The sequence below is a fragment of the Pseudophryne corroboree genome, chromosome 3 (assembly GCF_028390025.1).
Source record: "Pseudophryne corroboree isolate aPseCor3 chromosome 3, aPseCor3.hap2, whole genome shotgun sequence".
NCBI classification, from domain to species: Eukaryota; Metazoa; Chordata; class Amphibia; order Anura; family Myobatrachidae; genus Pseudophryne; species Pseudophryne corroboree.
This window is the reverse complement of record NC_086446.1, coordinates 114,714,939-114,732,722: the sequence shown is the minus strand read 5'-3', so window position 1 is coordinate 114,732,722 and position 17,784 is coordinate 114,714,939. Positions and strand designations below refer to the sequence as shown.

The following is a 17,784-nucleotide window of genomic DNA, read 5'->3' as shown; positions in this document are numbered from 1 at the left end:
TGCAAAGCTCATCTACAGCCACACCACACTGGATACGCCCAATCTCATCTGATCTTGGAAGCTAAGCAGTGTTGGGCCTGGTTAGTACTTGGATGGGAGACCACCTGGGAATACAAGGTGCTGTAGATATTTTTATACTGCCAACACCGTTCTGTTGATGCATTCCATTTTCAAACGTATTCATTTATGAAACAGTAGTTAGAAGTAGAAAAGTTCTAACAGAAACCACAAAGCTCATCTACAGCCACACTACACTGGATATGCCCAATCTCATCTGATCTTGGAAGCTAAGCAGTGTTGGGCCTGGTTAGTACTTGGATTGGAGACCACCTGGGAATACAAGGTGCTGTAGATATTTTTATACTGCCAACACCGTTCTGTTGATGCATTCCATTTTCAAACGTATTCATTTATGAACCAGTAGTTAGAAGTAGAAAAGTTCTAACAGAAACCACAAAGCTCATCTACAGCCACACCACATTGGATACGCCCAATCTCATCTGATCTTGGACGCTAAGCAGTGATGGGCCTGGTTAGTACTTGGATGGGAGACCACCTGGGAATACTAGGTGCTGTAGATAATTTTATACTGCCAACACCGTTCTGTTGATGCATTCCATTTTAAAACTTATTCATTTATGAACCAGTAGTTAGAAGTAGAAAAGTTCTAACAGAAACGAGAAAGTTCATCTACAGCAACACCACACTGGATACGCCCAATCTCATCTGATCTTGGAAGCTAAGCAGTGTTGGGCCTGGTTAGTACTTGAATGGGAGACCACCTGGGAATACAAGGTGCTGAAGATATTTTTATACTGCCAACACCGTTCTGTTGATGCATTCCATTTTCAAACCTATTCATTTATGAACCATTAGTTAGAAGTAGAAAAGTTCTAACAGAAACCACAAAGCTCATCTACAGCCACACCACACTGGATACGCCCAATCTCATCTGATCTTGGAAGCTAAGCAGTGTTGGGCCTGGTTAGTACTTGGATGGGAGACCACCTGGGAATACAAGGTGCTGTAGATATTTTTATACTGCCAACACCGTTCTGTTGATGCATTCCATTTTCAAACGTATTCATTTATGAAACAGTAGTTAGAAGTAGAAAAGTTCTAACAGAAACCACAAAGCTCATCTACAGCCACACCACACTGGATATGCCCAATCTCATCTGATCTTGGAAGCTAAGCAGTGTTGGGCCTGGTTAGTACTTGGATGGGAGACCACCTGGGAATACAAGGTGCTGTAGATAATTTTTTACTGCCAAAACCGTTCTGTTCATGCATTCCATTTTAAAATGTATTCATTTATGAACCAGTAGTTAGAAGTAGAAAAGTTCTAACAGAAACCAGAAAGTTCATCTACAGCAACACCACACTGGATACGCCCAATCTCATCTGATCTTGGAAGCTAAGCAGTGTTGGGCCTGGTTAGTACTTGGATGGGATAGCACCTGGGAATACAAGGTGCTGTAGATATTTTTATACTACCAACACCGTTCTGTTGATGCATTCCATTTTCAAACGTATTCATTTATGAACCAGTAGTTAGAAGTAGAAAAGTACTAACAGAAACCATAAAGCTCTTCTACAGCCACACCACACTGGATATGCCCAATCTCATCTGATCTTGGAAGCTAAGCAGTGTTGGTCCTGGTCAGTACTTGGATGGGAGACCACCTGGGAATACAAGGTGTTGTAGATATTTTTATACTGCCAACACCGTTCTGTTGATGCATTCCATTTTCAAATGTATTCATTTATGAACCAGTAGTTAGAAGTAGAAAAGTTCTAACAGAAACAACAAAGCTCATCTACAGCCACACCACACTGGATACGCCCAATCTCGTCTGATCTTGGAAGCTAAGCAGTGTTGAGCCTTGTTAGTACTTGGATGGGAGACCACCTGGGAATACAAGGTGTTGTAGATATTTTTATACTGCCAACACTGTTCTGTTGATGCATTCCATTTTCAAATGTATTCATTTATGAACCAGTAGTTAGAAGTAGAAAAGTTCTAACAGAAACCAGATAGTTCATCTACAGCAACACCACACTGGATATGCCCAATCTCATCTGATCTTGGAAGCTAAGCAGTGTTGGGCCTGGTTAGTACTTGGATGGGAGACCACCTGGGAATACAAGGTGCTGAATATATTTTTATACTGCCAACACCGTTCTGTTGATGCATTCCATTTTCAAACCTATTCATTTATGAACCAGTAGTTAGAAGTAGAAAAGTTCTAACAGAAACCAAAAAGCTCATCTACAGCCACACCACACTGGATACGCCCAATCTCATCTGATCTTGGAAGCTAAGCAGTGTTGGGCCTGGTTAGTACTTGAATGGGAGACCACCTGGGAATACAAGGTGCTGTAGATATTTTTATGCTGCCAACACCGTTCTGTTGATGCATTCCATTTTCAAATGTATTCATTTATGAACCAGTAGTTAGAAGTAGAAAAGTTCTAACAGTAACTGTAAATCTCATCTACAGCCACACCACACTGGATACGCCCAATCTCATCTGATCTTGGAAGCTAAGCAGTGCTGGGCCTGGTTAGTACTTGGATGGGAGACCACCTGGGAATACAAGGTGCTGTAGATATTTTTATACTGCCAACACCGTTCTGTTGATGCATTCCATTTTCAAACGTATTCATTTATGAAACAGTAGTTAGAAGTAGAAAAGTTCTAACAGAAACCACAAAGCTCATCTACAGCCACACCACACTGGATATGCCCAATCTCATCTGATCTTGGAAGCTAAGCAGTGTTGGGCCTGGTTAGTACTTGGATTGGAGACCACCTGGGAATACAAGGTGCTGTAGATAATTTTGTACTGCCAACACCGTTCTGTTGATGCATTCCATTTTAAAATGTATTCATTTATGAACCAGTAGTTAGAAGTAGAAAAGTTCTAACAGAAACCAGAAAGTTCATCTACAGCAACACCAGACTGGATACGCCCAATCTCATCTGATCTTGGAAGCTAAGCAGTGTTGGGCCTGGTTAGTACTTGGATGGGATACCACCTGGGAATACAAGGTGCTGTAGATATTTTTATACTGCCAACACCGTTCTGTTGATGCATTCCATTTTCAAACGTATTCATTTATGAACCAGTAGTTAGAAGTAGAAAAGTTCTAACAGAAACCAGAAAGTGCATCTACAGCAACACCCTACAGGATACGCCCAATCTCATCTGATCTTGGAAGCTAAGCAGTGTTGGGCCTGGTTAGTACTTGGATGGGAGACCACCTGGGAATACAAGGTGCTGTAGATATTTTTATACTACCAACACCGTTCTGTTGATGCATTCCATTTTCAAACGTATTCATTTATGAACCAGTAGTTAGAAGTAGAAAAGTACTAACAGAAACCATAAAGCTCTTCTACAGCCACACCACACTGGATATGCCCAATCTCATCTGATCTTGGAAGCTAAGTAGTGTTGGTCCTGGTCAGTACTTGGATGGGAGACCACCTGGGAATACATAGGTGCTGTAGATAATTTTATACTGCCAACACCGTTCTGTTGATGCATTCCATTTTAAAACTTATTCATTTATGAACCAGTAGTTAGAAGTAGAAAAGTTCTAACAGAAACCAGAAAGCTCATCTACTGCAACACCACACTGGATACGCCCAATCTCATATGATCTTGGAAGCTAAGCAGTGTTGGGCCTGGTTAGTACTTGGATGGGAGACCACCTGGGAATACAAGGTGCTGAAGATATTTTTATACTGCCAACACCGTTCTGTTGATGCATTCCATTTTCAAACCTATTCATTTATGAACCAGTAGTTAGAAGTAGAAAAGTTCTAACAGAAACCACAAAGCTCATATACAGCCACACCACACTGGATACACCCAATCTCATCTGATCTTGGAAGCTAAGCAGTGTTGGGCCTGGTTAGTACTTGGATGGGAGACCACCTGGGAATACAAGGTGCTGTAGATATTTTTATACTGCCAACACCGTTCTGTTGATGCATTCCATTTTCAAATGTATTCATTTATGAACCAGTAGTTAGAAGTAGAAAAGTTCTAACAGAAACTGCAAAGCTCATCTACAGCCACACCACACTGGATACGCCCAATCTCATCTGATCTTGGAAGCTAAGCAGTGTTGGGCCTGGTTAGTACTTGGATGGGAGACCACCTGGGAATACAAGGTGCTGTAGATATTTTTATACTGCCAACACCGTTCTGTTGATGCATTCCATTTTCAAACGTATTCATTTATGAAACAGTAGTTAGAAGTAGAAAAGTTCTAACAGAAACCACAAAGCTCATCTACAGCCACACCACACTGGATATGCCCAATCTCATCTGATCTTGGAAGCTAAGCAGTGTTGGGCCTGGTTAGTACTTGGATGGGAGACCACCTGGGAATACAAGGTGCTGTAGATAATTTTATACTGCCAACACCGTTCTGTTGATGCATTCCATTTTAAAACGTATTCATTTATGAACTAGTAGTTAGAAGTAGAAAAGTTCTAACAGAAACCAGAAAGTTCATCTACAGCAGCACCACACTGGATACGCCCAATCTCATCTGATCTTGGAAGCTAAGCAGTGTTGGGCCTGGTTAGTACTTGGATGGGAGACCACCTGGGAATACAAGGTGCTGTAGATATTTTTATACTGCCAACACCGTTCTGTTGATGCATTCCATTTTCAAATGTATTCATTTATGAACCAGTAGTTAGAAGTATAAAAGTTCTAACAGAAACCACAAAGCTCATCTACAGCCACACCACACTGGATACGCCCAATCTCATCTGATCTTGGAAGCTAAGCAGTGTTGTGCCTGGTTAGTACTTGGATGGGAGACCACCTGCGAATACAAGGTGCTGTAGATATTTTTATACTACCAACACCGTTCTGTTGATGCATTCCATTTTAAAACGTATTCATTTATGAACCAGTAGTTAGAAGTAGAAAAGTTCTAACAGAAACCATAAAGCTTATCTACAGCCACACCACACTGGATATGCCCAATCTCATCTGATCTTGGAAACTGGTCAGTACTTGGATGGGAGACCACCTGGGAATACATAGGTGCTGTAGATATTTTTATACTGCCAACACTGTTCTGTTGATGCATTCCATTTTCAAACGTATTCATTTATGAACCAGTAGTTAGAAGTAGAAAAGAAGTAGAAAAGTTCTAACAGAAACCACAAAGCTCATCTACAGCCACACCATACTGGATACGCCCAATCTCACCTGATCTTGGAAGCTAAGCAGTGTTGGGCTTGGTTAGTACTTGGATGGGAGACCACCTGGGAATACAAGGTGCTGTAGATATTTTTCTACTGCCAACACCGTTCTGTTGATGCATTCCATTTTCAAACGTATTCATTTATGAACCAGTAGTTAGAAGTAGAAAAGTTCCTTCAGAAACCACAAAGTTCATCTACAGCCACACCACACTGGATACGCCCAATCTCATCTGATCTTGGAAGCTAAGCAGTGTTGGGCCTGGTTAGTACTTGGATGGGAGACCACCTGGGAATACAAGGTGCTGTAGATATTTTTATACTGCCAACACCGTTCTGTTGATGCAGTCCATTTTCAAACGTATTCATTTATGAAACAGTAGTTAGAAGTAGAAAAGTTCTAACAGAAACCACAAAGCTTATCTACAGCCACACCACACTGGATATGCCCAATCTCATCTGATCTTGGAAGCTAAGCAGTGTTGGGCCTGGTTAGTATTTGGATGCGAGACCACCTGGGAATACAAGGTGCTGTAGATAATTTTATACTGCCAACACCGTTCTGTTGATCCATTCCATTTTAAAATGTATTCATTTATGAACCAGTAGTTAGAAGTAGAAAAGTTCTAACAGAAACCAGAAAGTTCATCTACAGCAACACCACACTGGATACGCCCAATCTCATCTGATCTTGGAAGCTAAGCAGTGTTGGGCCTGGTTAGTACTTGGATGGGATACCACCTGGGAATAAAAGGTGCTGTAGATATTTTTATACTACCAACACCGTTCTGTTGATGCATTCCATTTTCAAACGTATTCATTTATGAACCAGTAGTTAGAAGTAGAAAAGTACTAACAGAAACCATAAAGCTCTTCTACAGCCACACCACACTGGATATGCCCAATCTCATCTGATCTTGGAAACTAAGCAGTGTTGGTCCTGGTTAGTACTTGGATGGGAGACCACCTGGGAATACAAGGTGCTGTAGATATTTTTATACTGCCAACACCGTTCTGTTGATGCATTCCATTTTCAAACGAATTCATTTATGAACCAGTAGTTAGAAGTAGAAAAGTTCTAACAGAAACCACAAAGCTCATCTACAGCCACACCACACTGGATACGCCCAATCTCGTCTGATCTTGGAAGCTAAGCAGTGTTGGGCCTTGTTAGTACTTGGATGGGAGACCACCTGGGAATACAAGGTGCTGTAGATATTTTTATACTGCCAACACTGTTCTGTTGATGCATTCCATTTTCAAACGTATTCATTTATGAACCAGTAGTTAGAAGTAGAAAAGTTCTAACAGAAACCACAAAGCTCATCTACAGCCACACCATACTGGATACGCCCAATCTCACCTGATCTTGGAAGCTAAGCAGTGTTGGGCTTGGTTAGTACTTGGATGGGAGACCACCTGGGAATACAAGGTGCTGTAGATATTTTTATACTGCTAACACCGTTCTGTTGATGCATTCCATTTTCAAACGTATTCATTTATGAACCAGTAGTTAGAACTAGAAAAGTTCTAACAGAAACCACAAAGCTCATCTACAGCCACACCACACTGCATACGCCCAATCTCGTCTGATCTTGGAAGCTAAGCAGTGTTGGGCCTTGTTAGTACTTGGATGGGAGACCACCTGGGAATACAAGGTGTTGTAGATATTTTTATACTGCCAACACCGTTCTGTTGATGCATTCCATTTTCAAACGTATTCATTTATGAACCAGTAGTTAGAAGTATAAAAGTTCTAACAGAAACCACAAAGCTCATCTACAGCCACACCACACTGGATACGCCCAATCTCATCTGATCTTGGAAGCTAAGCAGTGTTGTGCCTGGTTAGTACTTGGATGGGAGACCACCTGCGAATACAAGGTGCTGTAGATATTTTTATACTACCAACACCGTTCTGTTGATGCATTCCATTTTAAAACGTATTCATTTATGAACCAGTAGTTAGAAGTAGAAAAGTTCTAACAGAAACCATAAAGCTTATCTACAGCCACACCACACTGGATATGCCCAATCTCATCTGATCTTGGAAACTGGTCAGTACTTGGATGGGAGACCACCTGGGAATACATAGGTGCTGCAGATATTTTTATACTGCCAACACTGTTCTGTTGATGCATTCCATTTTCAAACGTATTCATTTATGAACCAGTAGTTAGAAGTAGAAAAGAAGTAGAAAAGTTCTAACAGAAACCACAAAGCTCATCTACAGCCACACCATACTGGATACGCCCAATCTCACCTGATCTTGGAAGCTAAGCAGTGTTGGGCTTGGTTAGTACTTGGATGGGAGACCACCTGGGAATACAAGGTGCTGTAGATATTTTTCTACTGCCAACACCGTTCTGTTGATGCATTCCATTTTCAAATGTATTCATTTATGAACCAGTAGTTAGAAGTAGAAAAGTTCCTTCAGAAACCACAAAGTTCATCTACAGCCACACCACACTGGATACGCCCAATCTCATCTAATCTTGGAAGCTAAGCAGTGTTGGGCCTGGTTAGTACTTGGATGGGAGACCACCTGGGAATACAAGGTGCTGTAGAAATTTTTATACTGCCAACACCGTTCTGCTGATGCAGTCCATTTTCAAACGTATTCATTTATGAAACAGTAGTTAGAAGTAGAAAAGTTCTAACAGAAACCACAAAGCTCATCTACAGCCACACCACACTGGATATGCCCAATCTCATCTGATCTTGGAAGCTAAGCAGTGTTGGGCCTGGTTAGTATTTGGATGGGAGACCACCTGGGAATACAAGGTGCTGTAGATAATTTTATACTGCCAACACCGTTCTGTTGATGCATTCCATTTTAAAATGTATTCATTTATGAACCAGTAGTTAGAAGTAGAAAAGTTCTAACAGAAACCAGAAAGTTCATCTACAGCAACACCACACTGGATACGCCCAATCTCATCTGATCTTGGAAGCTAAGCAGTGTTGGGCCTGGTTAGTACTTGGATGGGATACCACCTGGGAATACAAGGTGCTGTAGATATTTTTATACTACCAACACCGTTCTGTTGATGCATTCCATTTTCAAACGTATTCATTTATGAACCAGTAGTTAGAAGTAGAAAAGTACTAACAGAAACCATAAAGCTCTTCTACAGCCACACCACACTGGATATGCCCAATCTCATCTGATCTTGGAAACTAAGCAGTGTTGGTCCTGGTCAGTACTTGGATGGGAGACCACCTGGGAATACATAGGTGCTGTAGATATTTTTATACTGCCAACACTGTTCTGTTGATGCATTCCATTTTCAAACGTATTCATTTATGAACCAGTAGTTAGAAGTAGAAAAGTTCTAACAGAAACCGCAAAGCTCATCTACAGCCACACCATACTGGATACGTCCAATCTCACCTGATCTTGGAAGCTAAGCAGTGTTGGGCTTGGTTAGTACTTGGATGGGAGACCACCTGGGAATAAAAGGTGCTGTAGATATTTTTAAACTGCCAACACCGTTCTGTTGATGCATTCCATTTTCAAACGTATTCATTTATGAACCAATAGTTAGAAGTAGAAAAGTTCTAACAGAAACCATAAAGCTTATCTGCAGCCACAACACACTGGATACGCCCAATCTCATCTGCTCTTGGAAGCTAAGCAGTGTTGGGCCTGGTTAGTACTTGGATGGGAGACCACCTGGGAATACAAGGTGCTGTAGATATTTTTATACTACCAACACCGTTCTGTTGATGCATTCCATTTTCAAACGTATTCATTTATGAACCAGTAGTTAGAAGTAGAAAAGTACTAACAGAAACCATAAAGCTCTTCTACAGCCACACCACACTGGATATGCCCAATCTCATCTGATCTTGGAAGCTAAGCAGTGTTGGGCCTGGTTAGTACTTGGATGGGAGACCACCTGGGAATACAAGGTGCTGTAGATAATTTTATACTGCCAACACCGTTCTGTTGATGCATTCCATTTTAAAACGTATTCATTTATGAACCAGTAGTTAGAAGTAGAAAAGTTCTAACAGAAACCAGAAAGTTCATCTACAGCAGCACCACACTGGATACGCCCAATCTCATCTGATCTTGGAAGCTAAGCAGTGTTGGGCCTGGTTAGTACTTGGATGGGAGACCACCTGGGAATACAAGGTGCTGTAGATATTTTTATACTGCCAACACCGTTCTGTTGATGCATTCCATTTTCAAACGTATTCATTTATGAACCAGTAGTTAGAAGTATAAAAGTTCTAACAGAAACCACAAAGCTCATCTACAGCCACACCACACTGGATACGCCCAATCTCATCTGATCTTGGAAGCTAAGCAGTGTTGGGCCTGGTTAGTACTTGGATGGGAGACCACCTGGGAATACAAAGTGCTGTAGATATTTTTATACTGCCAACACCGTTCTGTTGATGCATTCCATTTTCAAACGTATTCATTTATGAACCAGTAGTTAGAAGTAGAAAAGTTCTAACAGAAACCACAAAGCTCATCTACAGTTACACCACACTGGATACGCCCAATCTCATCTGATCTTGGAAGCTAAGCAGTGTTGGGCCTGGTTAGTACTTGGATGGGAGACCACCTGCGAATACAAGGTGCTGTAGATATTTTTATACTACCAACACCGTTCTGTTGATGCATTCCATTTTAAAACGTATTCATTTATGAACCAGTAGTTAGAAGTAGAAAAGTTCTAACAGAAACCATAAAGCTTATCTACAGCTACACCACACTGGATACGCCCAATCTCATCTGATTTTGGAAGCTTAGCAGTGTTGGGCCTGGTTAGTACTTGGATGGGAGACCACCTGGGAATACAAGGTGCTGTAGATATTTTTATACTACCAACACCGTTCTGTTGATGCATTCCATTTTCAAACGTATTCATTTATGAACCAGTAGTTAGAAGTAGAAAAGTTCTAACAGAAACAAGAAAGTTCATATACAGCAGCACCACACTGGAAACGCCCAATCTCATCTGATCTTGGAAGCTAAGCAGTGTTGGGCCTGGTTAGTACTTGGATGGGAGACCACCTGGGAATACAAGGTGCTGTAGATAATTTTATACTACCAACACCGTTCTGTTGATGCATTTTATTTTCAAACGTATTCATTTATGAACCAGTAGTTAGAAGTAGAAAAGTACTAACAGAAAACATAAAGCTCTTCTACAGCCACACCACACTGGATATGCCCAATCTCATCTGATCTTGGAAGCTAAGCAGTGTTGGGCCTGGTTAGTACTTGGATGGGAGTCCACCTGGGAATACAAGGTGCTGTAGATAATTTTATACTGCCAACACCGTTCTGTTAATGCATTCCATTTTCAAACGTATTCATTTATGAACCAGTAGTTAGAAGTAGAAAAGTTCTAACAGAAACAAGAAAGTTCATATACAGCAGCACCACACTGGAAACGCCCAATCTCATCTGATCTTGGAAGCTAAGCAGTGTTGGGCCTGGTTAGTACTTGGATGGGAGACCACCTGGGAATACAAGGTGCTGTAGATAATTTTATACTACCAACACCGTTCTGTTGATGCATTCCATTTTAAAACGTATTCATTTATGAACCAGTAGTTAGAAGTAGAAAAGTACTAACAGAAAACATAAAGCTCTTCTACAGCCACACCACACTGGATATGCCCAATCTCATCTGATCTTGGAAGCTAAGCAGTGTTGGGCCTGGTTAGTACTTGGATGGGAGACCACCTGGGAATACAAGGTGCTGTAGATATTTTTATACTGCCAACACCGTTCTGTTGATGCATTCCATTTTCAAACGTATTCATTTATGAACCAGTAGTTAGTAGTAGAAAAGTTCTAACAGAAACCACAAAGCTCATCTACAGCCACACCACACTGGATACGCCCAATCTCATCTGATCTTGGAAGCTAAGCAGTGTTGGGCCTGGTTAGTACTTGAATGGGAGACCACCTGGGAATACAAGGTGCTGTAGATATTTTTATACTGCCAACACCGTTCTGTTGATGCATTCCATTTTCAAACGTATTCATTTATGAACCAGTAGTTAGAAGTAGAAAAGTTCTAACAGAAACCACAAAGCTCATCTACAGCCACACCACACTGGATACGCCCAATCTCATCTGATCTTGGAAGCTAAGCAGTGTTGGGCCTGGTTAGTACTTGGATGGGATACCACCTGGGAATACAAGGTGCTGTAGATATTTTTATACTACCAACACCGTTCTGTTGATGCATTCCATTTTCAAACGTATTCATTTATGAACCAGTAGTTAGAAGTAGAAAAGTACTAACAGAAACCATAAAGCTCTTCTACAGCCACACCACACTGGATATGCCCAATCTCATCTGATCTTGGAAACTAAGCAGTGTTGGTCCTGGTCAGTACTTGGATGGGAGACCACCTGGGAATACATAGGTGCTGTAGATATTTTTATACTGCCAACACTGTTCTGTTGATGCATTCCATTTTCAAACGTATTCATTTATGAACCAGTAGTTAGAAGTAGAAAAGTTCTAACAGAAACCACAAAGCTCATCTACAGCCACACCATACTGGATACGCCCAATCTCACCTGATCTTGGAAGCTAAGCAGTGTTGGGCTTGGTTAGTACTTGGATGGGAAACCACCTGGGAATACAAGGTGCTGTAGATATTTTTATACTGCCAACACCGTTCTGTTGATGCATTCCATTTTCAAACGTATTAATTTATGAACCAGTAGTTAGAAGTAGAAAAGTTCTAACAGAAACCACAAAGCTCATCTACAGCCACACCACACTGGATACGCCCAATCTCATCTGATCTTGGAAGCTAAGCAGTGTTGGGCCTGGTTAGTACTTGGATGGGAGACCACCTGGGAATACAAGGTGCTGTAGATATTTTTATACTGCCAACACCGTTCTGTTGATGCATTCCATTTTCAAACGTATTCATTTATGAAACAGTAGTTAGAAGTAGAAAAGTTCTAACAGAAACCACAAAGCTCATCTACAGCCACACCACACTGGATATGCCCAATCTCATCTGATCTTGGAAGCTAAGCAGTGTTGGGCCTGGTTAGTACTTGGATGGGAGACCACCTGGGAATACAAGGTGCTGTAGATAATTTTTAACTGCCAACACCACTCTGTTGATGCATTCCATTTTAAAATGTATTCATTTGTGAACCAGTAGTTAGAAGTAGAAAAGTTCTAACAGAAACCAGAAAGTTCATCTACAGCAACACCACACTGGATACGCCCAATCTCATCTGATCTTGGAAGCTAAGCAGTGTTGGGCCTGGTTAGTACTTGGATGGGATACCACCTGGGAATACAAGGGGCTGTAGATATTTTTATACTACCAACACCGTTCTGTTGATGCATTCCATTTTCAAGCGTATTCATTTATGAACCAGTAGTTAGAATTAGAAAAGTACTAACAGAAACCATAAAGCTCTTCTACAGCCACACCACACTGGATATGCCCAATCTCATCTGATCTTGGAAACTAAGCAGTGTTGGGCCTGGTTAGTACTTGGATGGGAGACCACCTGGGAATACAAGGTGCTGTAGATAATTTTATACTGCCAACACCGTTCTGTTGATGCATTCCATTTTAAAATGTATTCATTTATGAACCAGTAGTTAGAAGTAGAAAAGTTCTAACAGAAACCACAAAGCTCATCTACAGCCACACCATACTGGATACGTCCAATCTCACCTGATCTTGGAAGCTAAGCAGTGTTGGGCTTGGTTAGTACTTGGATGGGAGACCACCTGGGAATACAAGGTGCTGTAGATATTTTTAAACTGCCAACACCGTTCTGTTGATGCATTCCATTTTCAAACGTATTCATTTATGAACCAGTAGTTAGAAGTAGAAAAGTTCTAACAGAAACCACAAAGCTCATCTACAGCCACACCACATTGGATACGCCCAATCTCATCTGATCTTGGACGCTAAGCAGTGTTGGGCCTGGTTAGTACTTGGATGGGAGACCACCTGGGAATACAAGGTGTTGTAGATATTTTTATACTGCCAACACCGTTCTGTTGATGCATTCCATTTTCAAACGTATTCATTTATGAACCAGTAGTTAGAAGTAGAAAAGTTCTAACAGAAACCACAAAGCTCATCTACAGCCACACCACACTTGATACGCCCAATCTCGTCTGATCTTGGAAGCTAAGCAGTGTTGGGCCTTGTTAGTACTTGGATGGGAGACCACCTGGGAATACAAGGTGCTGTAGATATTTTTATACTGCCAACACTGTTCTGTTGATGCATTCCATTTTCAAACGTATTCATTTATGAACCAGTAGTTAGAAGTAGAAAAGTTCTAACAGAAACCACAAAGCTCATCTACAGCCACACCATACTGGATACGCCCAATCTCACCTGATCTTGGAAGCTAAGCAGTGTTGGGCTTGGTTAGTGCTTGGATGGGAGACCACCTGGGAATACAAAGTGCTGTAGATATTTTTATACTGCTAACACCGTTCTGTTGATGCATTCCATTTTCAAACGTATTCATTTATGAACCAGTAGTTAGAAGTAGAAAAGTTCTAACAGAAACCACAATGCTCATCTACAGCCACACCACACTGGATACGCCCAATCTCGTCTGATCTTGGAAGCTAAGCAGTGTTGGGCCTTGTTAGTACTTGGATGGGAGACCACCTGGGAATACAAGGTGTTGTAGATATTTTTATACTGCCAACACCGTTCTGTTGATGCATTCCATTTTCAAACGTATTCATTTATGAACCAGTAGTTAGAAGTAGAAAAGTTCTAACAGAAACCACAAAGCTCATCTACAGCCACACCACACTGGATATGCCCAATCTCATCTGATCTTGGAAGCTAAGCAGTGTTGGGCCTGGTTAGTACTTGGATGTGAGACCACCTGGGAATACAAGGTGCTGTAGATAATTTTATACTGCCAACACCGTTCTGTTGATGCATTCCATTTTAAAATGTATTCATTTATGAACCAGTAGTTAGAAGTAGAAAAGTTCTAACAGAAACCAGAAAGTTCATCTACAGCAACACCACAATGGATACGCCCAATCTCATCTGATCTTGGAAGCTAAGCAGTGTTGGGCCTGGTTAGTACTTGGATGGGATACCACCTGGGAATACAAGGTGCTGTAGATATTTTTATACTACCAACACCGTTCTGTTGATGCATTCCATTTTCAAACGTATTCATTTATGAACCAGTAGTTAGAATTAGAAAAGTACTAACAGAAACCATAAAGCTCTTCTACAGCCACACCACACTGGATATGCCCAATCTCATCTGATCTTGGAAACTAAGCAGTGTTGGTCCTGGTCAGTACTTGGATGGGAGACCACCTGGGAATACATAGGTGCTGTAGATATTTTTATACTGCCAACACTGTTCTGTTGATGCATTCCATTTTCAAACGTATTCATTTATGAACCAGTAGTTAGAAGTAGAAAAGTTCTAACAGAAACCACAAAGCTTATCTACAGCCACACCATACTGGATATGCCCAATCTCACCTGATCTTGGAAGCTAAGCAGTGTTGGGCTTGGTTAGTACTTGGATGGGAGACCACCTGGGAATACAAGGTGCTGTAGATATTTTTATACTGCCAACACTGTTCTGTTGATGCATTCCATTTTCAAACGTATTCATTTATGAAACAGTAGTTAGAAGTAGAAAAGTTCTAACAGAAACCACAAAGCTCATCTACAGCCACACCACACTGGATATGCCCAATCTCATCTGATCTTGGAAGCTAAGCAGTGTTGGGCCTGGTTAGTACTTGGATGGGAGACCACCTGGGAATACAAGGTGCTGTAGATAATTTTATACTGCCAACACCGTTCTGTTGATGCATTCCATTTTAAAATGTATTCATTTATGAACCAGTAGTTAGAAGTAGAAAAGTTCTAACAGAAACCAGAAAGTTCATCTACAGCAACACCACACTGGATACGCCCAATCTCATCTGATCTTGGAAGCTAAGCAGTGTTGGGCCTGGTTAGTACTTGGATGGGATACCACCTGGGAATACAAGGTGCTGTAGATATTTTTATACTACCAACACCGTTCTGTTGATGCATTCCATTTTCAAACGTATTCATTTATGAACCAGTAGTTAGAATTAGAAAAGTACTAACAGAAACCATAAAGCTCATCTACAGCCACACCACACCACACTGGATACGCCCAATCTCATCTGATCTTGGAAGCTAAGCAGTGTTGGGCCTGGTTAGTACTTGAATGGGAGACCACCTGGGAATACAAGGTGCTGTAGATATTTTTATACTGCCAACACCGTTCTGTTGATGCATTCCATTTTCAAACGTATTCATTTATGAACCAGTAGTTAGAAGTAGAAAAGTTCTAACAGAAACCACAAAGCTCATCTACAGCCACCCCACACTGGATACGCCCAATCTCATCTGATCTTGGAAGCTAAGCAGTGTTGGGCCTGGTTAGTACTTGGATGGGATACCACCTGGGAATACAAGGTGCTGTAGATATTTTTATACTACCAACACCGTTCTGTTGATGCATTCCATTTTCAAACGTATTCATTTATGAACCAGTAGTTAGAAGTAGAAAAGTACTAACAGAAACCATAAAGCTCTTCTACAGCCACACCACACTGGATATGCCCAATCTCATCTGATCTTGGAAACTAAGCAGTGTTGGTCCTGGTCAGTACTTGGATGGGAGACCACCTGGGAATACATAGGTGCTGTAGATATTTTTATACTGCCAACACTGTTCTGTTGATGCATTCCATTTTCAAACGTATTCATTTATGAACCAGTAGTTAGAAGTAGAAAAGTTCTAACAGAAACCACAAAGCTCATCTACAGCCACACCATACTGGATACGCCCAATCTCACCTGATCTTGGAAGCTAAGCAGTGTTGGGCTTGGTTAGTACTTGGATGGGAAACCACCTGGGAATACAAGGTGCTGTAGATATTTTTATACTGCCAACACCGTTCTGTTGATGCATTCCATTTTCAAACGTATTAATTTATGAACCAGTAGTTAGAAGTAGAAAAGTTCCTTCAGAAACCACAAAGTTCATCTACAGCCACACCACACTGGATACGCCGAATCTCATCTGATCTTGGAAGCTAAGCAGTGTTGGGCCTGGTTAGTACTTGGATGGGAGACCACCTGGGAATACAAGGTGCTGTAGATATTTTTATACTGCCAACACCGTTCTGTTGATGCATTCCATTTTCAAACGTATTCATTTATGAAACAGTAGTTAGAAGTAGAAAAGTTCTAACAGAAACCACAAAGCTCATCTACAGCCACACCACACTGGATATGCCCAATCTCATCTGATCTTGGAAGCTAAGCAGTGTTGGGCCTGGTTAGTACTTGGATGGGAGACCACCTGGGAATACAAGGTGCTGTAGATAATTTTATACTGCCAACACCGTTCTGTTGATGCATTCCATTTTAAAATGTATTCATTTGTGAACCAGTAGTTAGAAGTAGAAAAGTTCTAACAGAAACCAGAAAGTTCATCTACAGCAGCACCACACTGGATATGCCCAATCTCACCTGATCTTGGAAGCTAAGCAGTGTTGGGCTTGGTTAGTGCTTGGATGGGAGACCACCTGGGAATACAAAGTGCTGTAGATATTTTTATACTGCTAACACCGTTCTGTTGATGCATTCCATTTTCAAACGTATTCATTTATGAACCAGTAGTTAGAAGTAGAAAAGTTCTAACAGAAACCACAATGCTCATCTACAGCCACACCACACTGGATATGCCCAATCTCGTCTGATCTTGGAAGCTAAGCAGTGTTGGGCCTTGTTAGTACTTGGATGGGAGACCACCTGGGAATACAAGGTGTTGTAGATATTTTTATACTGCCAACACCGTTCTGTTGATGCATTCCATTTTCAAACGTATTCATTTATGAACCAGTAGTTAGAAGTAGAAAAGTTCTAACAGAAACCACAAAGCTCATCTACAGCCACACCACACTGGATATGCCCAATCTCATCTGATCTTGGAAGCTAAGCAGTGTTGGGCCTGGTTAGTACTTGGATGTGAGACCACCTGGGAATACAAGGTGCTGTAGATAATTTTATACTGCCAACACCGTTCTGTTGATGCATTCCATTTTAAAATGTATTCATTTATGAACCAGTAGTTAGAAGTAGAAAAGTTCTAACAGAAACCAGAAAGTTCATCTACAGCAACACCACAATGGATACGCCCAATCTCATCTGATCTTGGAAGCTAAGCAGTGTTGGGCCTGGTTAGTACTTGGATGGGATACCACCTGGGAATACAAGGTGCTGTAGATATTTTTATACTACCAACACCGTTCTGTTGATGCATTCCATTTTCAAACGTATTCATTTATGAACCAGTAGTTAGAATTAGAAAAGTACTAACAGAAACCATAAAGCTCTTCTACAGCCACACCACACTGGATATGCCCAATCTCATCTGATCTTGGAAACTAAGCAGTGTTGGTCCTGGTCAGTACTTGGATGGGAGACCACCTGGGAATACATAGGTGCTGTAGATATTTTTATACTGCCAACACTGTTCT

General features: G+C 41.2%; 53 non-coding genes and 24 pseudogenes across 53 annotated transcripts; all 77 read left to right on the top strand.

Moving 5' to 3' along the window:
- The first annotated feature begins 10 nt into the window (after positions 1-10).
- On the top strand, positions 11-129 carry LOC134889549 (5S ribosomal RNA). Its single transcript, XR_010171263.1, has one exon. It is a non-coding gene; the product is annotated as a 5S ribosomal RNA (ribosomal RNA).
- Positions 130-236: 107 nt separating this feature from the next.
- On the top strand, positions 237-355 carry LOC134889411 (5S ribosomal RNA; annotated as a pseudogene).
- A 107-nt stretch (positions 356-462) lies between these two features.
- LOC135062399 (5S ribosomal RNA) lies at positions 463-581 on the top strand. The gene has a single exon (XR_010248749.1). It is a non-coding gene; the product is annotated as a 5S ribosomal RNA (ribosomal RNA).
- A 107-nt stretch (positions 582-688) lies between these two features.
- LOC134885836 (5S ribosomal RNA) lies at positions 689-807 on the top strand. Its single transcript, XR_010169940.1, has one exon. It is a non-coding gene; the product is annotated as a 5S ribosomal RNA (ribosomal RNA).
- Positions 808-914: 107 nt separating this feature from the next.
- Positions 915-1,033, top strand: LOC134889535 (5S ribosomal RNA). Its single transcript, XR_010171261.1, has one exon. It is a non-coding gene; the product is annotated as a 5S ribosomal RNA (ribosomal RNA).
- A 107-nt stretch (positions 1,034-1,140) lies between these two features.
- On the top strand, positions 1,141-1,259 carry LOC135059053 (5S ribosomal RNA). Its single transcript, XR_010245472.1, has one exon. It is a non-coding gene; the product is annotated as a 5S ribosomal RNA (ribosomal RNA).
- A 107-nt stretch (positions 1,260-1,366) lies between these two features.
- On the top strand, positions 1,367-1,485 carry LOC134888733 (5S ribosomal RNA; annotated as a pseudogene).
- A 107-nt stretch (positions 1,486-1,592) lies between these two features.
- On the top strand, positions 1,593-1,711 carry LOC134890775 (5S ribosomal RNA; annotated as a pseudogene).
- Positions 1,712-1,818: 107 nt separating this feature from the next.
- On the top strand, positions 1,819-1,937 carry LOC135066179 (5S ribosomal RNA). Its single transcript, XR_010252434.1, has one exon. It is a non-coding gene; the product is annotated as a 5S ribosomal RNA (ribosomal RNA).
- Positions 1,938-2,044: 107 nt separating this feature from the next.
- LOC134890679 (5S ribosomal RNA) lies at positions 2,045-2,163 on the top strand (annotated as a pseudogene).
- A 107-nt stretch (positions 2,164-2,270) lies between these two features.
- LOC135058358 (5S ribosomal RNA) lies at positions 2,271-2,389 on the top strand. The gene has a single exon (XR_010244789.1). It is a non-coding gene; the product is annotated as a 5S ribosomal RNA (ribosomal RNA).
- A 107-nt stretch (positions 2,390-2,496) lies between these two features.
- Positions 2,497-2,615, top strand: LOC134901351 (5S ribosomal RNA). The gene has a single exon (XR_010174840.1). It is a non-coding gene; the product is annotated as a 5S ribosomal RNA (ribosomal RNA).
- Positions 2,616-2,722: 107 nt separating this feature from the next.
- On the top strand, positions 2,723-2,841 carry LOC134885467 (5S ribosomal RNA). Its single transcript, XR_010169580.1, has one exon. It is a non-coding gene; the product is annotated as a 5S ribosomal RNA (ribosomal RNA).
- Positions 2,842-2,948: 107 nt separating this feature from the next.
- On the top strand, positions 2,949-3,067 carry LOC134887299 (5S ribosomal RNA; annotated as a pseudogene).
- Positions 3,068-3,174: 107 nt separating this feature from the next.
- On the top strand, positions 3,175-3,293 carry LOC134888090 (5S ribosomal RNA; annotated as a pseudogene).
- A 107-nt stretch (positions 3,294-3,400) lies between these two features.
- Positions 3,401-3,520, top strand: LOC134893974 (5S ribosomal RNA; annotated as a pseudogene).
- A 107-nt stretch (positions 3,521-3,627) lies between these two features.
- Positions 3,628-3,746, top strand: LOC134890447 (5S ribosomal RNA; annotated as a pseudogene).
- Positions 3,747-3,853: 107 nt separating this feature from the next.
- On the top strand, positions 3,854-3,972 carry LOC134902099 (5S ribosomal RNA). Its single transcript, XR_010175574.1, has one exon. It is a non-coding gene; the product is annotated as a 5S ribosomal RNA (ribosomal RNA).
- A 107-nt stretch (positions 3,973-4,079) lies between these two features.
- LOC134889524 (5S ribosomal RNA) lies at positions 4,080-4,198 on the top strand. Its single transcript, XR_010171258.1, has one exon. It is a non-coding gene; the product is annotated as a 5S ribosomal RNA (ribosomal RNA).
- A 107-nt stretch (positions 4,199-4,305) lies between these two features.
- On the top strand, positions 4,306-4,424 carry LOC135059052 (5S ribosomal RNA). Its single transcript, XR_010245471.1, has one exon. It is a non-coding gene; the product is annotated as a 5S ribosomal RNA (ribosomal RNA).
- A 107-nt stretch (positions 4,425-4,531) lies between these two features.
- On the top strand, positions 4,532-4,650 carry LOC135066700 (5S ribosomal RNA). Its single transcript, XR_010252940.1, has one exon. It is a non-coding gene; the product is annotated as a 5S ribosomal RNA (ribosomal RNA).
- Positions 4,651-4,757: 107 nt separating this feature from the next.
- LOC134885174 (5S ribosomal RNA) lies at positions 4,758-4,876 on the top strand. Its single transcript, XR_010169296.1, has one exon. It is a non-coding gene; the product is annotated as a 5S ribosomal RNA (ribosomal RNA).
- Positions 4,877-5,205: 329 nt separating this feature from the next.
- On the top strand, positions 5,206-5,324 carry LOC134884654 (5S ribosomal RNA). The gene has a single exon (XR_010168793.1). It is a non-coding gene; the product is annotated as a 5S ribosomal RNA (ribosomal RNA).
- A 107-nt stretch (positions 5,325-5,431) lies between these two features.
- LOC134889513 (5S ribosomal RNA) lies at positions 5,432-5,550 on the top strand. The gene has a single exon (XR_010171255.1). It is a non-coding gene; the product is annotated as a 5S ribosomal RNA (ribosomal RNA).
- A 107-nt stretch (positions 5,551-5,657) lies between these two features.
- Positions 5,658-5,776, top strand: LOC134890478 (5S ribosomal RNA; annotated as a pseudogene).
- A 107-nt stretch (positions 5,777-5,883) lies between these two features.
- On the top strand, positions 5,884-6,002 carry LOC135070615 (5S ribosomal RNA). Its single transcript, XR_010256772.1, has one exon. It is a non-coding gene; the product is annotated as a 5S ribosomal RNA (ribosomal RNA).
- A 107-nt stretch (positions 6,003-6,109) lies between these two features.
- On the top strand, positions 6,110-6,228 carry LOC134884747 (5S ribosomal RNA). Its single transcript, XR_010168884.1, has one exon. It is a non-coding gene; the product is annotated as a 5S ribosomal RNA (ribosomal RNA).
- Positions 6,229-6,335: 107 nt separating this feature from the next.
- On the top strand, positions 6,336-6,454 carry LOC135060893 (5S ribosomal RNA). Its single transcript, XR_010247288.1, has one exon. It is a non-coding gene; the product is annotated as a 5S ribosomal RNA (ribosomal RNA).
- Positions 6,455-6,561: 107 nt separating this feature from the next.
- On the top strand, positions 6,562-6,680 carry LOC134884653 (5S ribosomal RNA). The gene has a single exon (XR_010168792.1). It is a non-coding gene; the product is annotated as a 5S ribosomal RNA (ribosomal RNA).
- Positions 6,681-6,787: 107 nt separating this feature from the next.
- On the top strand, positions 6,788-6,906 carry LOC134902097 (5S ribosomal RNA). The gene has a single exon (XR_010175572.1). It is a non-coding gene; the product is annotated as a 5S ribosomal RNA (ribosomal RNA).
- A 107-nt stretch (positions 6,907-7,013) lies between these two features.
- On the top strand, positions 7,014-7,132 carry LOC134885173 (5S ribosomal RNA). The gene has a single exon (XR_010169295.1). It is a non-coding gene; the product is annotated as a 5S ribosomal RNA (ribosomal RNA).
- Positions 7,133-7,461: 329 nt separating this feature from the next.
- Positions 7,462-7,580, top strand: LOC134884652 (5S ribosomal RNA). Its single transcript, XR_010168791.1, has one exon. It is a non-coding gene; the product is annotated as a 5S ribosomal RNA (ribosomal RNA).
- A 107-nt stretch (positions 7,581-7,687) lies between these two features.
- Positions 7,688-7,806, top strand: LOC134885122 (5S ribosomal RNA). Its single transcript, XR_010169245.1, has one exon. It is a non-coding gene; the product is annotated as a 5S ribosomal RNA (ribosomal RNA).
- Positions 7,807-7,913: 107 nt separating this feature from the next.
- Positions 7,914-8,032, top strand: LOC135066930 (5S ribosomal RNA). The gene has a single exon (XR_010253163.1). It is a non-coding gene; the product is annotated as a 5S ribosomal RNA (ribosomal RNA).
- A 107-nt stretch (positions 8,033-8,139) lies between these two features.
- Positions 8,140-8,258, top strand: LOC135064699 (5S ribosomal RNA). Its single transcript, XR_010251001.1, has one exon. It is a non-coding gene; the product is annotated as a 5S ribosomal RNA (ribosomal RNA).
- A 107-nt stretch (positions 8,259-8,365) lies between these two features.
- Positions 8,366-8,485, top strand: LOC134891669 (5S ribosomal RNA; annotated as a pseudogene).
- Positions 8,486-8,592: 107 nt separating this feature from the next.
- On the top strand, positions 8,593-8,711 carry LOC134892888 (5S ribosomal RNA; annotated as a pseudogene).
- A 107-nt stretch (positions 8,712-8,818) lies between these two features.
- LOC134889773 (5S ribosomal RNA) lies at positions 8,819-8,937 on the top strand (annotated as a pseudogene).
- Positions 8,938-9,044: 107 nt separating this feature from the next.
- Positions 9,045-9,163, top strand: LOC135064455 (5S ribosomal RNA). The gene has a single exon (XR_010250762.1). It is a non-coding gene; the product is annotated as a 5S ribosomal RNA (ribosomal RNA).
- A 107-nt stretch (positions 9,164-9,270) lies between these two features.
- Positions 9,271-9,389, top strand: LOC135066698 (5S ribosomal RNA). Its single transcript, XR_010252938.1, has one exon. It is a non-coding gene; the product is annotated as a 5S ribosomal RNA (ribosomal RNA).
- Positions 9,390-9,496: 107 nt separating this feature from the next.
- LOC135065024 (5S ribosomal RNA) lies at positions 9,497-9,615 on the top strand. The gene has a single exon (XR_010251316.1). It is a non-coding gene; the product is annotated as a 5S ribosomal RNA (ribosomal RNA).
- Positions 9,616-9,722: 107 nt separating this feature from the next.
- On the top strand, positions 9,723-9,841 carry LOC135066668 (5S ribosomal RNA). The gene has a single exon (XR_010252909.1). It is a non-coding gene; the product is annotated as a 5S ribosomal RNA (ribosomal RNA).
- A 107-nt stretch (positions 9,842-9,948) lies between these two features.
- On the top strand, positions 9,949-10,067 carry LOC134888685 (5S ribosomal RNA; annotated as a pseudogene).
- Positions 10,068-10,174: 107 nt separating this feature from the next.
- On the top strand, positions 10,175-10,293 carry LOC134884551 (5S ribosomal RNA). Its single transcript, XR_010168695.1, has one exon. It is a non-coding gene; the product is annotated as a 5S ribosomal RNA (ribosomal RNA).
- Positions 10,294-10,400: 107 nt separating this feature from the next.
- On the top strand, positions 10,401-10,519 carry LOC135069721 (5S ribosomal RNA). Its single transcript, XR_010255905.1, has one exon. It is a non-coding gene; the product is annotated as a 5S ribosomal RNA (ribosomal RNA).
- A 107-nt stretch (positions 10,520-10,626) lies between these two features.
- On the top strand, positions 10,627-10,745 carry LOC134884550 (5S ribosomal RNA). Its single transcript, XR_010168694.1, has one exon. It is a non-coding gene; the product is annotated as a 5S ribosomal RNA (ribosomal RNA).
- A 107-nt stretch (positions 10,746-10,852) lies between these two features.
- On the top strand, positions 10,853-10,971 carry LOC135064454 (5S ribosomal RNA). The gene has a single exon (XR_010250761.1). It is a non-coding gene; the product is annotated as a 5S ribosomal RNA (ribosomal RNA).
- Positions 10,972-11,078: 107 nt separating this feature from the next.
- Positions 11,079-11,197, top strand: LOC135058356 (5S ribosomal RNA). The gene has a single exon (XR_010244787.1). It is a non-coding gene; the product is annotated as a 5S ribosomal RNA (ribosomal RNA).
- A 107-nt stretch (positions 11,198-11,304) lies between these two features.
- On the top strand, positions 11,305-11,423 carry LOC135059252 (5S ribosomal RNA). Its single transcript, XR_010245663.1, has one exon. It is a non-coding gene; the product is annotated as a 5S ribosomal RNA (ribosomal RNA).
- A 107-nt stretch (positions 11,424-11,530) lies between these two features.
- On the top strand, positions 11,531-11,650 carry LOC134891668 (5S ribosomal RNA; annotated as a pseudogene).
- Positions 11,651-11,757: 107 nt separating this feature from the next.
- LOC134887841 (5S ribosomal RNA) lies at positions 11,758-11,876 on the top strand (annotated as a pseudogene).
- A 107-nt stretch (positions 11,877-11,983) lies between these two features.
- On the top strand, positions 11,984-12,102 carry LOC134889502 (5S ribosomal RNA). The gene has a single exon (XR_010171254.1). It is a non-coding gene; the product is annotated as a 5S ribosomal RNA (ribosomal RNA).
- Positions 12,103-12,209: 107 nt separating this feature from the next.
- LOC135059051 (5S ribosomal RNA) lies at positions 12,210-12,328 on the top strand. The gene has a single exon (XR_010245470.1). It is a non-coding gene; the product is annotated as a 5S ribosomal RNA (ribosomal RNA).
- A 107-nt stretch (positions 12,329-12,435) lies between these two features.
- LOC135070750 (5S ribosomal RNA) lies at positions 12,436-12,554 on the top strand. The gene has a single exon (XR_010256903.1). It is a non-coding gene; the product is annotated as a 5S ribosomal RNA (ribosomal RNA).
- A 107-nt stretch (positions 12,555-12,661) lies between these two features.
- Positions 12,662-12,780, top strand: LOC135063752 (5S ribosomal RNA). Its single transcript, XR_010250075.1, has one exon. It is a non-coding gene; the product is annotated as a 5S ribosomal RNA (ribosomal RNA).
- A 107-nt stretch (positions 12,781-12,887) lies between these two features.
- On the top strand, positions 12,888-13,006 carry LOC134889666 (5S ribosomal RNA; annotated as a pseudogene).
- A 107-nt stretch (positions 13,007-13,113) lies between these two features.
- Positions 13,114-13,232, top strand: LOC135069761 (5S ribosomal RNA). The gene has a single exon (XR_010255943.1). It is a non-coding gene; the product is annotated as a 5S ribosomal RNA (ribosomal RNA).
- A 107-nt stretch (positions 13,233-13,339) lies between these two features.
- Positions 13,340-13,458, top strand: LOC134900684 (5S ribosomal RNA). The gene has a single exon (XR_010174193.1). It is a non-coding gene; the product is annotated as a 5S ribosomal RNA (ribosomal RNA).
- A 107-nt stretch (positions 13,459-13,565) lies between these two features.
- LOC134890180 (5S ribosomal RNA) lies at positions 13,566-13,684 on the top strand (annotated as a pseudogene).
- A 107-nt stretch (positions 13,685-13,791) lies between these two features.
- LOC134900728 (5S ribosomal RNA) lies at positions 13,792-13,910 on the top strand. Its single transcript, XR_010174234.1, has one exon. It is a non-coding gene; the product is annotated as a 5S ribosomal RNA (ribosomal RNA).
- Positions 13,911-14,017: 107 nt separating this feature from the next.
- Positions 14,018-14,136, top strand: LOC134885207 (5S ribosomal RNA). The gene has a single exon (XR_010169328.1). It is a non-coding gene; the product is annotated as a 5S ribosomal RNA (ribosomal RNA).
- A 107-nt stretch (positions 14,137-14,243) lies between these two features.
- LOC134885274 (5S ribosomal RNA) lies at positions 14,244-14,362 on the top strand. Its single transcript, XR_010169390.1, has one exon. It is a non-coding gene; the product is annotated as a 5S ribosomal RNA (ribosomal RNA).
- Positions 14,363-14,469: 107 nt separating this feature from the next.
- LOC134891666 (5S ribosomal RNA) lies at positions 14,470-14,589 on the top strand (annotated as a pseudogene).
- A 107-nt stretch (positions 14,590-14,696) lies between these two features.
- On the top strand, positions 14,697-14,815 carry LOC134888014 (5S ribosomal RNA; annotated as a pseudogene).
- Positions 14,816-14,922: 107 nt separating this feature from the next.
- On the top strand, positions 14,923-15,041 carry LOC135059049 (5S ribosomal RNA). Its single transcript, XR_010245468.1, has one exon. It is a non-coding gene; the product is annotated as a 5S ribosomal RNA (ribosomal RNA).
- A 107-nt stretch (positions 15,042-15,148) lies between these two features.
- Positions 15,149-15,267, top strand: LOC135064698 (5S ribosomal RNA). Its single transcript, XR_010251000.1, has one exon. It is a non-coding gene; the product is annotated as a 5S ribosomal RNA (ribosomal RNA).
- A 107-nt stretch (positions 15,268-15,374) lies between these two features.
- LOC134890062 (5S ribosomal RNA) lies at positions 15,375-15,498 on the top strand (annotated as a pseudogene).
- Positions 15,499-15,605: 107 nt separating this feature from the next.
- LOC135067178 (5S ribosomal RNA) lies at positions 15,606-15,724 on the top strand. Its single transcript, XR_010253400.1, has one exon. It is a non-coding gene; the product is annotated as a 5S ribosomal RNA (ribosomal RNA).
- Positions 15,725-15,831: 107 nt separating this feature from the next.
- On the top strand, positions 15,832-15,951 carry LOC134891665 (5S ribosomal RNA; annotated as a pseudogene).
- A 107-nt stretch (positions 15,952-16,058) lies between these two features.
- Positions 16,059-16,177, top strand: LOC134887840 (5S ribosomal RNA; annotated as a pseudogene).
- Positions 16,178-16,284: 107 nt separating this feature from the next.
- Positions 16,285-16,403, top strand: LOC135066187 (5S ribosomal RNA). Its single transcript, XR_010252442.1, has one exon. It is a non-coding gene; the product is annotated as a 5S ribosomal RNA (ribosomal RNA).
- A 107-nt stretch (positions 16,404-16,510) lies between these two features.
- On the top strand, positions 16,511-16,629 carry LOC135059048 (5S ribosomal RNA). The gene has a single exon (XR_010245467.1). It is a non-coding gene; the product is annotated as a 5S ribosomal RNA (ribosomal RNA).
- A 107-nt stretch (positions 16,630-16,736) lies between these two features.
- Positions 16,737-16,855, top strand: LOC134894269 (5S ribosomal RNA; annotated as a pseudogene).
- Positions 16,856-16,962: 107 nt separating this feature from the next.
- LOC135059571 (5S ribosomal RNA) lies at positions 16,963-17,081 on the top strand. The gene has a single exon (XR_010245973.1). It is a non-coding gene; the product is annotated as a 5S ribosomal RNA (ribosomal RNA).
- A 107-nt stretch (positions 17,082-17,188) lies between these two features.
- Positions 17,189-17,307, top strand: LOC134885206 (5S ribosomal RNA). The gene has a single exon (XR_010169327.1). It is a non-coding gene; the product is annotated as a 5S ribosomal RNA (ribosomal RNA).
- Positions 17,308-17,414: 107 nt separating this feature from the next.
- Positions 17,415-17,533, top strand: LOC134885272 (5S ribosomal RNA). Its single transcript, XR_010169388.1, has one exon. It is a non-coding gene; the product is annotated as a 5S ribosomal RNA (ribosomal RNA).
- A 107-nt stretch (positions 17,534-17,640) lies between these two features.
- Positions 17,641-17,760, top strand: LOC134891664 (5S ribosomal RNA; annotated as a pseudogene).
- The last annotated feature ends 24 nt before the right edge of the window (positions 17,761-17,784 follow it).